Below are 12,427 nucleotides of genomic sequence, written 5' to 3' on the forward strand. Positions count from 1 at the left end.
CGCACGCGCGCACCAGATGCGGTGTTGGGGACAACTTGGAGAAGAAGAGAGGAGAACTAGCGTTTCCTGATTCCTAGCTAAATGCTCTCTCTGCTACTCGAGTCCCTGATGCCACATAGTCACACATTTCTTAGCACAGGTGACTTAGAGAAGGAGTGTGATCTGATCGCCAGCTGCAGACCCTTGTCACTTACGAGCTGCTCACCCTTAAGCAGATAACAGTTCTGAACTTTGGTTCTTTATCTGTGGAATGGTTACTGTTCGCTTCACCTCGGCTCATTAATGAGGTAAGAGGTGGGAGGTAGGAAGTAGAAACAGGAACATGAAATCCCTTTCGTTGATACTGAGTGCCAAGTACAGCACTGGGCACCTGATCTGCACTGTTATTCCCGAGTCCCAAATAAAGGCACTCCGCCCTTCAGATCATTGGAGAGTGATCTCCAAATTACCTGGGCTGTGACCCTGTGTATCTAGTTTATCTGTGTGTGCCCAGCGCTTTGCTCAGCTCCCGACACAACAGATGTAAAAAGTTCCGTGGGTGAGCAGATGGCCCGCTGGATGAAAGAAAGAGCGACAGCCACAGTGGTGAACATGTTATTATGTAGCAGTCCGTGTTAGTCATACGCTACAATCCCCTTCAAGGAAAAGAATCCAATGGAATGACTTTTTTTTTTTTTTAATGTTTATTTATTTTTGAGATAGACACAGCATGCGAGGAGGGGAGGGACAGAGAGGGAGACACAGCATCCGAAGCAAGTTCCAGGCTCTGAGCTGTCAGCACAGAGCCCCATGCGGGGCTCCAACCTAAAAATGGTGAGATCATGACCTGGGCCAAAGTCAGATGCCTAGTCGACTGAGCCACCCAGGTGCCCCCCCCCTCTTTTTTTAAATGTCTACTTATGTATTTTGAGAGACAGAGAGTAAGCCTGAGCAGAGAAAGGGCAGAGAGAGAGGGAGAGAGAGGATCCCAAGCAGGCTCCACACTGTCAGCACAGAGCCAGACATGGGGCTCGATCCCACACACCAGGAGGTCATGACCTCAGCTGAAACCAAGAGTCCGACGCTCAACCAACTGAGCCACCCAGGTGCCCCTCGAATGACTTTCTAAAGGCATCTCTTGTATCTGGAAAATTCTTTGGGTGAGGTCTTCTTAGTACTAATTCCAATATAAGTCAAGGTCAAAAAAGGGAAACAGAAACCACTTAAAGTATTTATGAAAGAGAGATTTTATGCTAGGACTTGACTCTGCAGTGATGGAAGGAACCAAGAATCCAAAAGGAGAGATGATGAGACAGTCCAGAAACTATCAACAGCAGAAAGCCATCAGGCTGGAGGGGCAGGAAGAGGGGGTGTTACAGATGGAACCTGTCTTTGAGAGCCAGAGAAATAGCCATTGCCTTAGATACTTGTGGAGGTGGGGAGGGGCAGAGACCCTGGTTTCCCCCTTCCTTCACCCCACAATCCAACGTGGGTTGAACCCAGCTGACAGGGAACCTGGAACGCTCCTCCTATAGGGTGCCCCATGGCCAGTCCTGTGATAGCGGGCAGGAAAAGGGCCAGAAGGATCCAAGGACAGCCAGCATCGGCCTGGCATATCCCTCAAAGCATACCTTTCCCTTCTCAAATAAGATTGGGTTTACCAAATATACTTCTGCCGAAGAAATGTTTTTGCTTTTTGAGATCATTGATCGTCTCCCACAGCATCTCATACATTCTTCATACAGACCTGCTAAGATAGATCCTATAATCGCTAAATTACACACAAGGTCACAGAGATTCATGAAGTTTCAGTGATTCGGTCAAGGCCACACAGCCATATGTGACGGACCAAGTTTCAGCTCTCCTGTGTGTCCCACTAACTCAGCTGTTTCTACTGAAAAGCTGTGCAATCCGTACACGGTCTTGAATAGGATCGCATTTCAGGGTCACCCAGTCCATCCCCATGTGGGAGTGAATGTTTGCAAGGCTTACAGAGTTAAAAGGCTGGATCACGCCTTGCTTTCATTTTATGACGTATGGTGATAACTTTTATGATGCCGATGATGGCTATACTGAATTTATGATCACACATGATCAGAAACATCATGGCTATTGGATCATAGGAGCACCTCAGGAAAAGACATAGGTATCATTGATTGATTGATTGATTGATGAAAGCTATTTCAGTTTCCAATTGGATTTTGGGAGGCTTTCAGAAAATGATCTAGAATATTCAGGCCATTTTAGAGAGATGAGAGTCAGAGAAGGGACTTAGGGGATGGTCTCATGTTGGGAAGACAGAAAACCAAGAGTGGAGGTAGGTGCATGGTAGGGTGATGTGTGCCTTCAAATTCTCTCCAGCCAGGAGTGGAAATTAGAGTCTGCGTTGGTTGCTACCGGTGATCCTTTCTCTCAAGTCTCACATTAGCCGGGAGATTTAAAAATTAAGAAACTGTGCTAGCCTCAAAGAGTGAAAGATACAAATGAGAAATGTCCTTGCTGAGCTGGGTCCTCCTACATCTTTCGTAAAGACGCGTAATCAACATAGGTGGTGCGAGTGTGTATTCATTACCTATCGAAGGATGATATAGTGAAGGATTATCCTGCCAATTATTGAACAAGAACACATCTTCTTAAAAAGTGTAACTTCCTGCTGGGAAAGAAGTTCCCGGGAGAAGAGCTGGGCCCCAGATATCAGCCAGGGTGGGGAGAGAGTAAAGGGACACCAACGAATGCAACAAGGACGACAGAAATGTGCCTGGATGACAGAAACCTGTGAAAATAACCATAAATAGCTCATAGTCAGCATCATAATTTTATCTATTCCTCTAATTGCCTTCGTCTCCTCAATTTTGACTGATACAGCAAAGTAAAGTGTATATGTACATGCTTTATAAATACTGATATTGATCATCTTGGTTACACTTAATCCCATATTATTTCATGCAGATGGCCTGAACATCTTTGTGATAGAAACCACTCTTAATTGTATTATACGAAATGAAGCAATACTGAACAGTTCATGCTTCTGCTTTAAAATTAGCCTTATTTTCAAGTCTATAACAGTACATGAGTGGAAGCTTGTAAACTTTAAGGTATTTTTTGAGTTGTTTTCTCTAGGTCGGATGTGGTAGAGGGAGGAGCTGCTTACAGCTGTATCTCTCAAAAATATTATATTTAGAAGTTCTCCGCAAGAGTAGTACCACACCCCTCAGAGTCATTTAGAAATGTGTGTGTTGGGGGGTGGGTGTTTTTGGTTATCGTGGGAGGTGCGGTCTACCCGCGGTAGGGTGCCAGGGTTGGTAAACTTCCTGCAACGATAGGACAGTCCTGCACCACGAGAGGTTTCCCATCATAAATACCAAGAGCAGCTCCTTAAGTGCCCGCTGGTGGGGGGGAGTGCCTTTAGACTGGGCACCAGGGGCGCCTGGGGGGCACAGTCGGTTAAGCCATCCCACTCTTGACTTCGGCTCAGTTCACGATCTCACGGTTTGTGAGTTTGAGCCCTACATCGGATTGTGCACTGACAGTGTGGAGCCTGCTTGGGATTCTCTCTCTTCCTCTCTCTGCCTGCTTGTGTGATCTCTCTCTCTCTCTCTCTCTCCCTCAAAAATAAATACATAAACTTAAATAAATTTAGAATGGGCATCACAAATTGAAATACCTTCTGGGGCCAGGCCAGTAAAAAAATTGGTTCAGCAGCTCAGAGCTGTGAGGGTGTGGTGCACGCTTAAGGCGTCTAAATTCAACTTTTCTTAAACACTCCTTTGCACCAAACAGACCTTCCCTAAAGCCAGGATCTTCTTGTGGACCTTCCCTTTCACGTCCATTGCTTTGGATAACCTTTCAGGTAAGAATCAAAGGAAGGATCCTTCCTCCCTCCTCCGTCTCCTCCTCCGTCTTTCGTAAAGACACGAAATCAACTGCATGGGGAAGGATGGAGAGAAAATGCTTTTCTCCTCTAAGAATTCAATGCCGTGGATGCTCTAACTGAAATGACAAAATGAGTATGTGTGTGTGGGGGAGGGGAGGGGAGTGAGACTATTTTTAAGCATGAAAAATTGAGTTAATGAAACGTTTGAACAATAAACTGATGGCAGAGGCTTGTAAGCATGTTGGTTCATCTTCCTTCTGTGTCTCCTCTTTCCTGATGTTGATAACACACAGCAAATCCTTACAAGTTAGTACACAGAACAGTGAGTTCTACTGGATTCTGAATATCTACCGTGTCCTAACTCTACATCAGGTGTTCTGCATGACTTATTTAATCGTCACAGCTAAGTGTATTGTCTTCATTTTATAAGTGAGGACACCAGGGCTGAGAGAGAGCTCAGGTGATGTGGCCGACGGTTCAACAACAGTAAGAAGCAGCACCAGAATTTGGAACCAGGTCTGTGATCCCAAACCTGTCCTAAGTGCCACGTGACACTGAGGTTTGTCGGTACACGATGAGATTCTACATACATCAGCCATTATCATTCTGGTCACCTTCTATGTGTTTGCGACCAGGAGTCATGACTTCTATGACTTCTAGACAGTAGTTCATGGACTAATGCACACACGGGCCCCAATTAGATACTGTCAACATCTACAGCCCCAAGTCTTTTCCCCTCAGTTCTGAAATCCAACAGCTCTGCAAATGGGAAGCTTTTCCTAAACCATTTGTACCGACATCTGTCCTGACCTGAGCTCATTTTGTAAGAAAAAACTCACCTTCAGCGGCTGGAGACTTTGGGTAGTTTTTGCTTTTAATTCCATTGAGTGTGAATTTTTCAGTTAACTGCAGAAATATTAGGGTGCTTGATTTTGGGGTGCCGTCCCAGACGCCTCCAAGGCTACTACATAATATGTGATATATGCACTGTGTTGCCTTTCTAAAATTCCCCACCAAAAAACCCCTAAAATCTTGAATTAGAGATTATGGATCTGAAGCTTCAAAAAGCCCACATGATATTGAATGGGTACTATTAAAACTATATTTTCTGAACGGGAAGAAGCAGGCGTGTTGGCCTTGGCTTGTTATTAGTTTGCAAGAGCTGGTTGTCACAATTTCCAGAATTTGGTAAGCCAGTGGATGTCAAGTCGGTAGCCTGAAATCAGCCAAGGTAGGAATATTTATATCACGGAAACTGGAAAATGCTGCAAATCAGACCTCCCTCCTCCGCCTTGCCCCAAAGCTCCTGTCTTGCCCTGAAGCTCATTGTTAAACATTTACCAGCACACTGTTGAAGTAGGGGTGAGATAAGAAAGGGGGAAAATGCCACCCTGAGCTCTTCCCAGTCTGCCCTCCCTGCAAGTCAGAAGGTGACAAGGGAGGGTCTAGGATGAAGAGAAAATTATTGGCTCCACTGGAGCAAAACACTTTCCCTGGACCATCTTAACCCTTTTGTCTTGAGGATAATTTTGATGGCGCTGGAACAAGACTGTTAGCGCCCTGATTGAAGCTTATCAGGAAATAAGGGCTTGGAGACTTCGGTAACACGGCCAAGGTTTTATAACAAGTAAGAAACAGAGCAGGAATTTGGAGATGCAAGGGAGTAAGGAGTTACGTATTTGAGGTATATTTTATTGGTGTGTCAATAAAAGTATAGATCCTGCGGAATTGCCTTAGAATGTCCATCTGAGTTCTTCCCAGGGAATTCAGGATTGTGAAAACTTATTGCCGCCATGATGGGGCAATCTCAGTTTTACAAGTTTTTTGATAAAGACTAAGATGTGAATTTTCTCCCCCTCCTCTACCTCTCCCTTGTAAAGGAAGACATGAAAAATGGTAAGATTAAGATTTGACCGCGCAAAGATGGTTCTCCAAAGACCACTTGAAATACAGGGGCTCTGCAGTGTTGTGCCCAAGAGGAGCAAAGACTTCACGATGTTGCCAGTCACAAGGATCCCTGGGTCCCCTCCCTTCTACAGTCAACCAGGCAAGATGTTTCGATCTTATGTGCCACGCAGCGTATATGGATTGAAGGAAGAGCACGTGGGAGACTCCGTACATGAACCAACACAAATTTGGGGGGGAAAGGATTTTTAGCCCAAAGAAGACTTTCTACGCTGCTACGTTCACATGGAGTTTCGTGATTATCCAGTTCTCCTTTGTTTACATCTTTAGGCTAACTCTACTACCTGCGAGGAAAGAAGTCTTACATTCAAGATCTGAATGCACACGCCGTAGAAAAGAATAAAAGGGGAACTGAATAATTCTGAAGAACAAAGCGATCAGCAGAAAGGGGGAAAGCCCCATAATTATTCTTACTCCTTTACGCCGGGAAAGGTCTTTGAGACTGTAAATTTGCAGTGCTCTTTCAGGCACTATCATCTTAGAAATAATGATCTAGGGCCATCACTGAGGACTCTATAACAACTCGTCAGAAGCCGTTGGCGAATTTAGAGACTTGGGACAGTCGATAAAATGTCATTGCTTTTTTTCCTTCCCATTTTAAATGGTGGCAGGCAATGTTTCCTGAAGAATAAAACATCCTTATTGCAAGCAAAAACTCTAGAAGGAAAGGTTCCGATGAAACCAGGCTTTCAAGGCTGTTCTCACGTCAACTGCAAAATGTTGTTTCAAATGTCTGGTAGCAGAGATACAATGATCTAGGACTGGGTTTTCATATTACATATATAATAAGTTAAACCACGAACTTCGAACTAGTGCTCAACGTAGCCCAATCCTGTAAGACAAATGCAAGATTAAAAAAAAAAAAATTAAGTCCTGTGAAATTCTAGAAAAAAAAAAAAGGAAGAATTTATTTTGATCGGGAAACATTGATATTTGAAAATATGAAGACCTGAAATTTAAACAGAATTTAACGATGAAGGAAGTTATCAGTAGGCTGATAGTGTGCCTGCTGTTTTGGAAGAACAGGAGGACGATATGGGGAACAAGAGGGAATCAAACAGCCAACGAAGGAAGACGAGATTTCTCTTTCATCTCTGGGAGCTCCTTGGAAAGAGGTGGATTGGACAGAGTATCCTTCTAACCCCAAGATAGTTTTCTTCAAGTCAGCATGATCAAGCTTTGTAATTTGCTAAGATATTTTGGTGGACTGAGTTTTTGCCATACACACAATTTATAATAAAAATATCTCAATCTCATGTTTCCCCCCTCCTAATTTCTTTGTTATGAAACTTGGGAACAATTTCATCCATCACCTTTAGCAGTCAGACTCTGTTAATACAGATGATCCTGGATAAACTTAAGAATTATTAAGAATAAATCAAAGATCCTTACCATATCTTAGTTTCTTCATGCTTGCTCGGTGAACAACACATCCCAAATATGGAGAATCACATTTGCATCAATTAAAAACTGGTGCGATCTAGCTGTTTCACTTGTGTGTATCAACCTCCTCAGAACGGAAACAAAATCCACCTCCCATCATGATCACATTTGCATATGTATTTGTGCCTCTTTGTACGGTCCGTTCTTCCAGGCTTCCTTTCTTTTTTTCTCTTATTTTCTGAGTCCACTTCTGCCAAAAAGCTCCGCTTCATTCGCATTATGAAAATCCTTACTCCCATTAGCATTTTTCTTCCAGCTGAATTCAGCAAAACCTGATTACATAATATTCACATATTGCATATAAATTCTGAGATGATCCACGTTCGTTGGAATTTTGTGACAGAACAAATTAAACCAGAAGCCAAAGAAACATCATGCTTTTTCTTTAAAAAATCATTCTTTTAAAAATTGATTTCCCAATTTTTATAATTTCCTTCGACTTACTCACCATGGCCGGACAACTGACATATAGGAATGGGAGAAAACCACCTGTCAATTACCTAGACAAGATCTGATAGCAGGTGGAGAACCCATGAGTTACATGGACTCAGCTGCCTGTGTAGATTCCAGCCCTTTGTAAAGCCATTAACCTCAGGCACTCTCCATATATCGGTTTCAAAGTCACTTTTTTTTTTTTTTGGAAAAAAAAAGTTACTTCATTGTTTATGAAGAACCCAATTTCATGATCACTTTCCAGCAACCCAATACTTTCCTGAGAGCTGATTCCCACATTCCTAGCAAGATGGTTTGAGCTCCTATTTCTCTTAGGAACTGTATCCTTTCAAGAACTGAAGGGGTCTTTTAAAAGTATCCAGCAAGTAAAAACCAACCAACCAAACAAAAAACCTATCCGTCAAAAGAAGACAGCCTTGCTGTGGGCTAATTAACAAGCATCTGTAATCTTACCATTCCAAACATTATACATAACGTTGAAGTCACTGCATACCTCCTAGGAGCGCCAACATCTGTTTCTTCTTTCGGTCCTTGTCCTCCGGATTTAGTTCAAGTCCTCATCATGCCCCAACTGAGGTTTGTCCACTTCCGGGCTCCACACGCTCTATATAACCTGCTGCCATCCTGATCTCCATAGGATACTGTTTGCATAGCTGAACAACACATAAAGGGCCCCCAAATGGTTAAAAGCAGAATCAGGCTGTGCGCTCAGGAAGGACTTGGAGAGTGTGACCCAGGGATTAAGTAAACACTCAAAGTCCTCTGAGTAGTGGGGAGTCTTGCCCAGTGGTCCGCAGCCTGTGCGTTTTCTTCTCTGTCCATCCTAACTCCTGGTCACCATTCTTCCCAAGGCGCGTCACACCTCCCCCCCTGCACCACTCCTGCCGTTCCTGTCCAGTAGGGAAGCTGGTCCCTGGGACTTGGGGCTGGGACAGTGGTTTTGCAGAGCTCCCATTGGAGGAGAACACCTCTAATTAAATGTCAGACCCGCACAGGGGTTAAGTGGGAAAAGATGCTAGAATTTGGGATTATAGTTGAAGAAGTCGTTCTACTCGCACCCTTAGCTTTGAGTAACGGTAGACTTGATTGGGAATTAATCTCCGAGTTATTTTGGTTGATTTCTTTTTTAAAAAATTTATTTATGTATTGTGAGAGAGACAGAGAGAAAGCAAGTGAGGGAGGGGTACAGAGAGGGAGAATCCCGAGCAGGCTGCATGAAGTCAGTGCGCAGAGCACGATGCGGGGCTCGAACTCAGGATACGCCAAATCATGACCTGAGCCGAAATCAAGAGTGAAACGCTCAACCGACTGAGCCACCCGAGCGCCCCATTTCACAAATTTCCTAGTAAGGCAGGCTCAAACACTGGGACTCCCACATACTCTTTGTAGTATGTTGTCTACATACTCGCTTACGTCATTGCTTTTTAAAACTGTATATGCGTTATCCCACAATGTGGAGATGTTAATTTCCGCCGAATTTCTTGTTTGATGACGTCACGATATGACGTATTCCAAGCATCCCTCAGGATTGTTAAAGAAAGATGCTTAAACCATGGGGACCCCACTCTCAGTCTGATACTCAGAGTGTACAGGCCAAGTAGGGGACAAATGCCCTCAGGCCGGAGAGGGCGGGGTAAACCTCAGTTACAGGCACATCAGCCAGCCCTTGAACAAACTTCAGTGGCTCCCTACTTTAGAAACAAGTTCAAATTTCTTAGCCCAATATTCAAGGCCTGTTAATCTAGCTCCTAGCTGACCATTTTGCCTTTTCTTCTTCTCCTTCTACTGCAAGTTTTCAGTCCACAAAACCCACCCGTTTCTGTAGTCCCCTATCAGAGCATCTCCTTATCATGTGACTTTGTGTTTGCGGCTGGAATGTGCTTTTCTGTGTGTTCTTTGAGATGTACTCTTCCTTCAAAAAGCAGTTCTATTTCCTCGTCTGGTGTTAGGTTTTCCTAAAATCTCAGGGAAAAGTTCCCCACTCAGAATGCCCAAACCACGCCTGGCGGATCTTGTCTTCCCCGCGAATGGCAACAAGGGCCCAAATCCCCTATGCGGTGTGCGCTCAAAGAGCAATTATTGACTTAGAGAATAAGGCAGGTGAGCCTTTAATGTCAACGTGGTCGGCTTGCATGTACATGAGTTTTTGTTTTTAAATTGATATAATTGAAGGTAGTTAGTCATGTAATAAACTGAGTCATTGATGGGTTCTTTAGGGCCAGAGTCTCTCTCCTCAAGTTTGTTAAAATAGCCAACGGGGCACTTGAGTGGCTCAGTCGGTTAAGCATCTGACTTCTGCTCAGGTCATGATCTCGTGGTTTGTGAGTTCAAGCCCCATGTCGGGCTCTGTGCTGACAGCTCGGAGCCTGGAGCCTGCTTTGGAATCTGTCTCCCCCTCTCTCTGTCCCTCCCTTGCTCATGCCCTGTCTTTCTCTCTCGATAATAAATAAATGTTAAATTAAAAAAAAAATAGTCAACTAAGTAGTTGGCAGAAGCATAGGGGATTAAATAAGTTTGGATTGGATTAAAAGTAACTAGTGCCTTACTTGAGTCCCTCTTCGAGAAGAAGGCATTCTCTATGTTGCCGTATAATTTTCTGGAATCTGACGCTGTTCGCTTTCATTTTAATGAGTGAGACAATGCTGTAAATCTGTAGCTGCTACATCTGACGTGCAAAATCACACGGTTTTTCAGAACTGGAAAGAACTTAGAGACTGTCGACTTTTCAAACAATTTTCCAAATAACTCCTGTCAAGAAAATAAGATAAAAATGCCAATTTATTCATGAATGACTAATACAGAGAGCCATTTTTTTATTTTTATTTTTATTTTATTATTTATTTATTATTTTTTTTGAGAGACAGAGAGGGCACAAGTAAGCAAGGGGCAGAGAGAGAGAGAGAGAGAGAGAGATAGAATCCCCAGAGGGGCAGAGAGAGAGAAGTGGGGCTCACCCAAAGCAGGGCTCAGCTCACTGGACGTGGAACTCGAACTCACGAACCATGAGACTGCGACCTGAGCCAAAGTCAGATGCTTAACAATGGAGCCACCCCGGTGCGCTGGAGCTGTTTTTTTATAACTCAATTCTGCTGTGAGAAAGGACAGACCCAATCACGGAACTAATGGTCTACACAGCGGCTTCCAGCGTGTGGCTGGGTTGCAGCCAGTCACCTGGTCGCAAGGGGGGTGGCTCTTTCTCAGCAGAGAAAATCGGAGCTATAAATGTAGGGAGGTGGGGAAAGACCGTCCCCACCAGCCCATGCAATGGAGGAAGTAATTGGGAGGTACAGGGTGCTTTCCTGTCAGGATCGCAAAGTGTTTTTTAGTTTTGGTTTGGTTTAGTTGTAGGCGCTGGGGATGTAAAATTTTTACTGGAAAGGCCCAGTACATGGCAGAGAAATGGTGGAGGCAGAAAGAGGCCGTCTCATATTGCCAAAGTACCCTCACTATCTGACAACTTGGAGGGGCAGTCTTTGACGTAATCGCCTGTCTACATAGAGTGGCTACATTATTTCATTCATGAATAAATGCATGAACACACTCACTAATTCATCCGATATTCTCTGAGTCCCATGTCTGTGCCAGGACCGTGCTAGGCACAGGTGAGCAGAAGAGATGCTATTCTAGTCCCCATGGAATTGCCTTATAATGGGTAGGAAAGACATCGATGACCTAATCCCAAACCAGTATATATTGCCAAGCTTTGAAACTAAAGAATGCCTGCAGAGAAATTAACATGCCCTAGAAAGTCAGGGGAGCTGTCGCCAAAACTGCCATTTGAACTGGGATCAGAACAATGAGTTGGAGTCAACATGGTTAAGGGAAAGAGATGAAGACAGAGAGAGTGTTCCATGCAGGGAGAGCATTGGCAGCCAATTCAAAGGGCCTGGGGCAGGATGGTTAACCACTAGGGAAAGGCTCGAAGGCCTAGAGTGAGGAGGGGACCCGAGTCAGAGGCTGTAGCTTGGACAGAGGCTGTGGGTGCCGGATCTGAGTTATTGGTTGCAGGAGGCAGAGAAACTGGGGTCAGATGGCTGAGGGACAAGGAATTCTGGGTCAGTGGGCTCTGAGACCAGGAATTATGAGGCCAGGAGATTTGCAACCCAGAGCATGTAACTCCATTTTCCTGAGTTTTGGTTCCTTCCTTCCTTCCTTCCTTCCTTCCTTCCTTCCTTCCTTCATGTTTATTTATTTTTGAGATAGAGAGAAAGAGAGAGAGGGAGACAAAGCGCGAGTGGGGGAGGGGCAGAGAGAGAGGGAGACACAGAATCTGAAACAGGTTCCAGACTCTGAGCTGTCAGCAGAGTCCGATGCGGGGTTCGAACCCATGAACTATGAGATCATGACCCGAGCTAAAGTCGGACTCCTAACCGACTGAGCCACCCAGGAGCCCCTGCGTTCTGGTTTCTTAACCTCTACAAAAAGATTGCATTTGGAGGAAAGACTGGTTTTCCTCTTACTTACTAATCAGGTGACTATTACAAAAATTCATTACCTACCGTGCCTTCAGTTTGTTCATCCAGAAAATGCGGATGTCCCTGAAGATGAAGGCAGGGATGGGGTGGACACAAATACTAAACTGAGAGCTAATTGTTCTAATCCGTTGTGGAAATGAGGTAGTTCTTTATTTCATGTTAATCTTAAAGCCAGTTTTGTTAGAAGGTTAGAAGTTGTCTTATCTACTTGGTTGGAGCCAAATGCAGCCGAATTTGA

The sequence above is a fragment of the Panthera pardus genome, unplaced genomic scaffold (assembly GCF_024362965.1).
Source record: "Panthera pardus isolate Hobbes unplaced genomic scaffold, ASM2436296v1 HiC_scaffold_17, whole genome shotgun sequence".
Taxonomy (NCBI): Eukaryota; Metazoa; Chordata; class Mammalia; order Carnivora; family Felidae; genus Panthera; species Panthera pardus.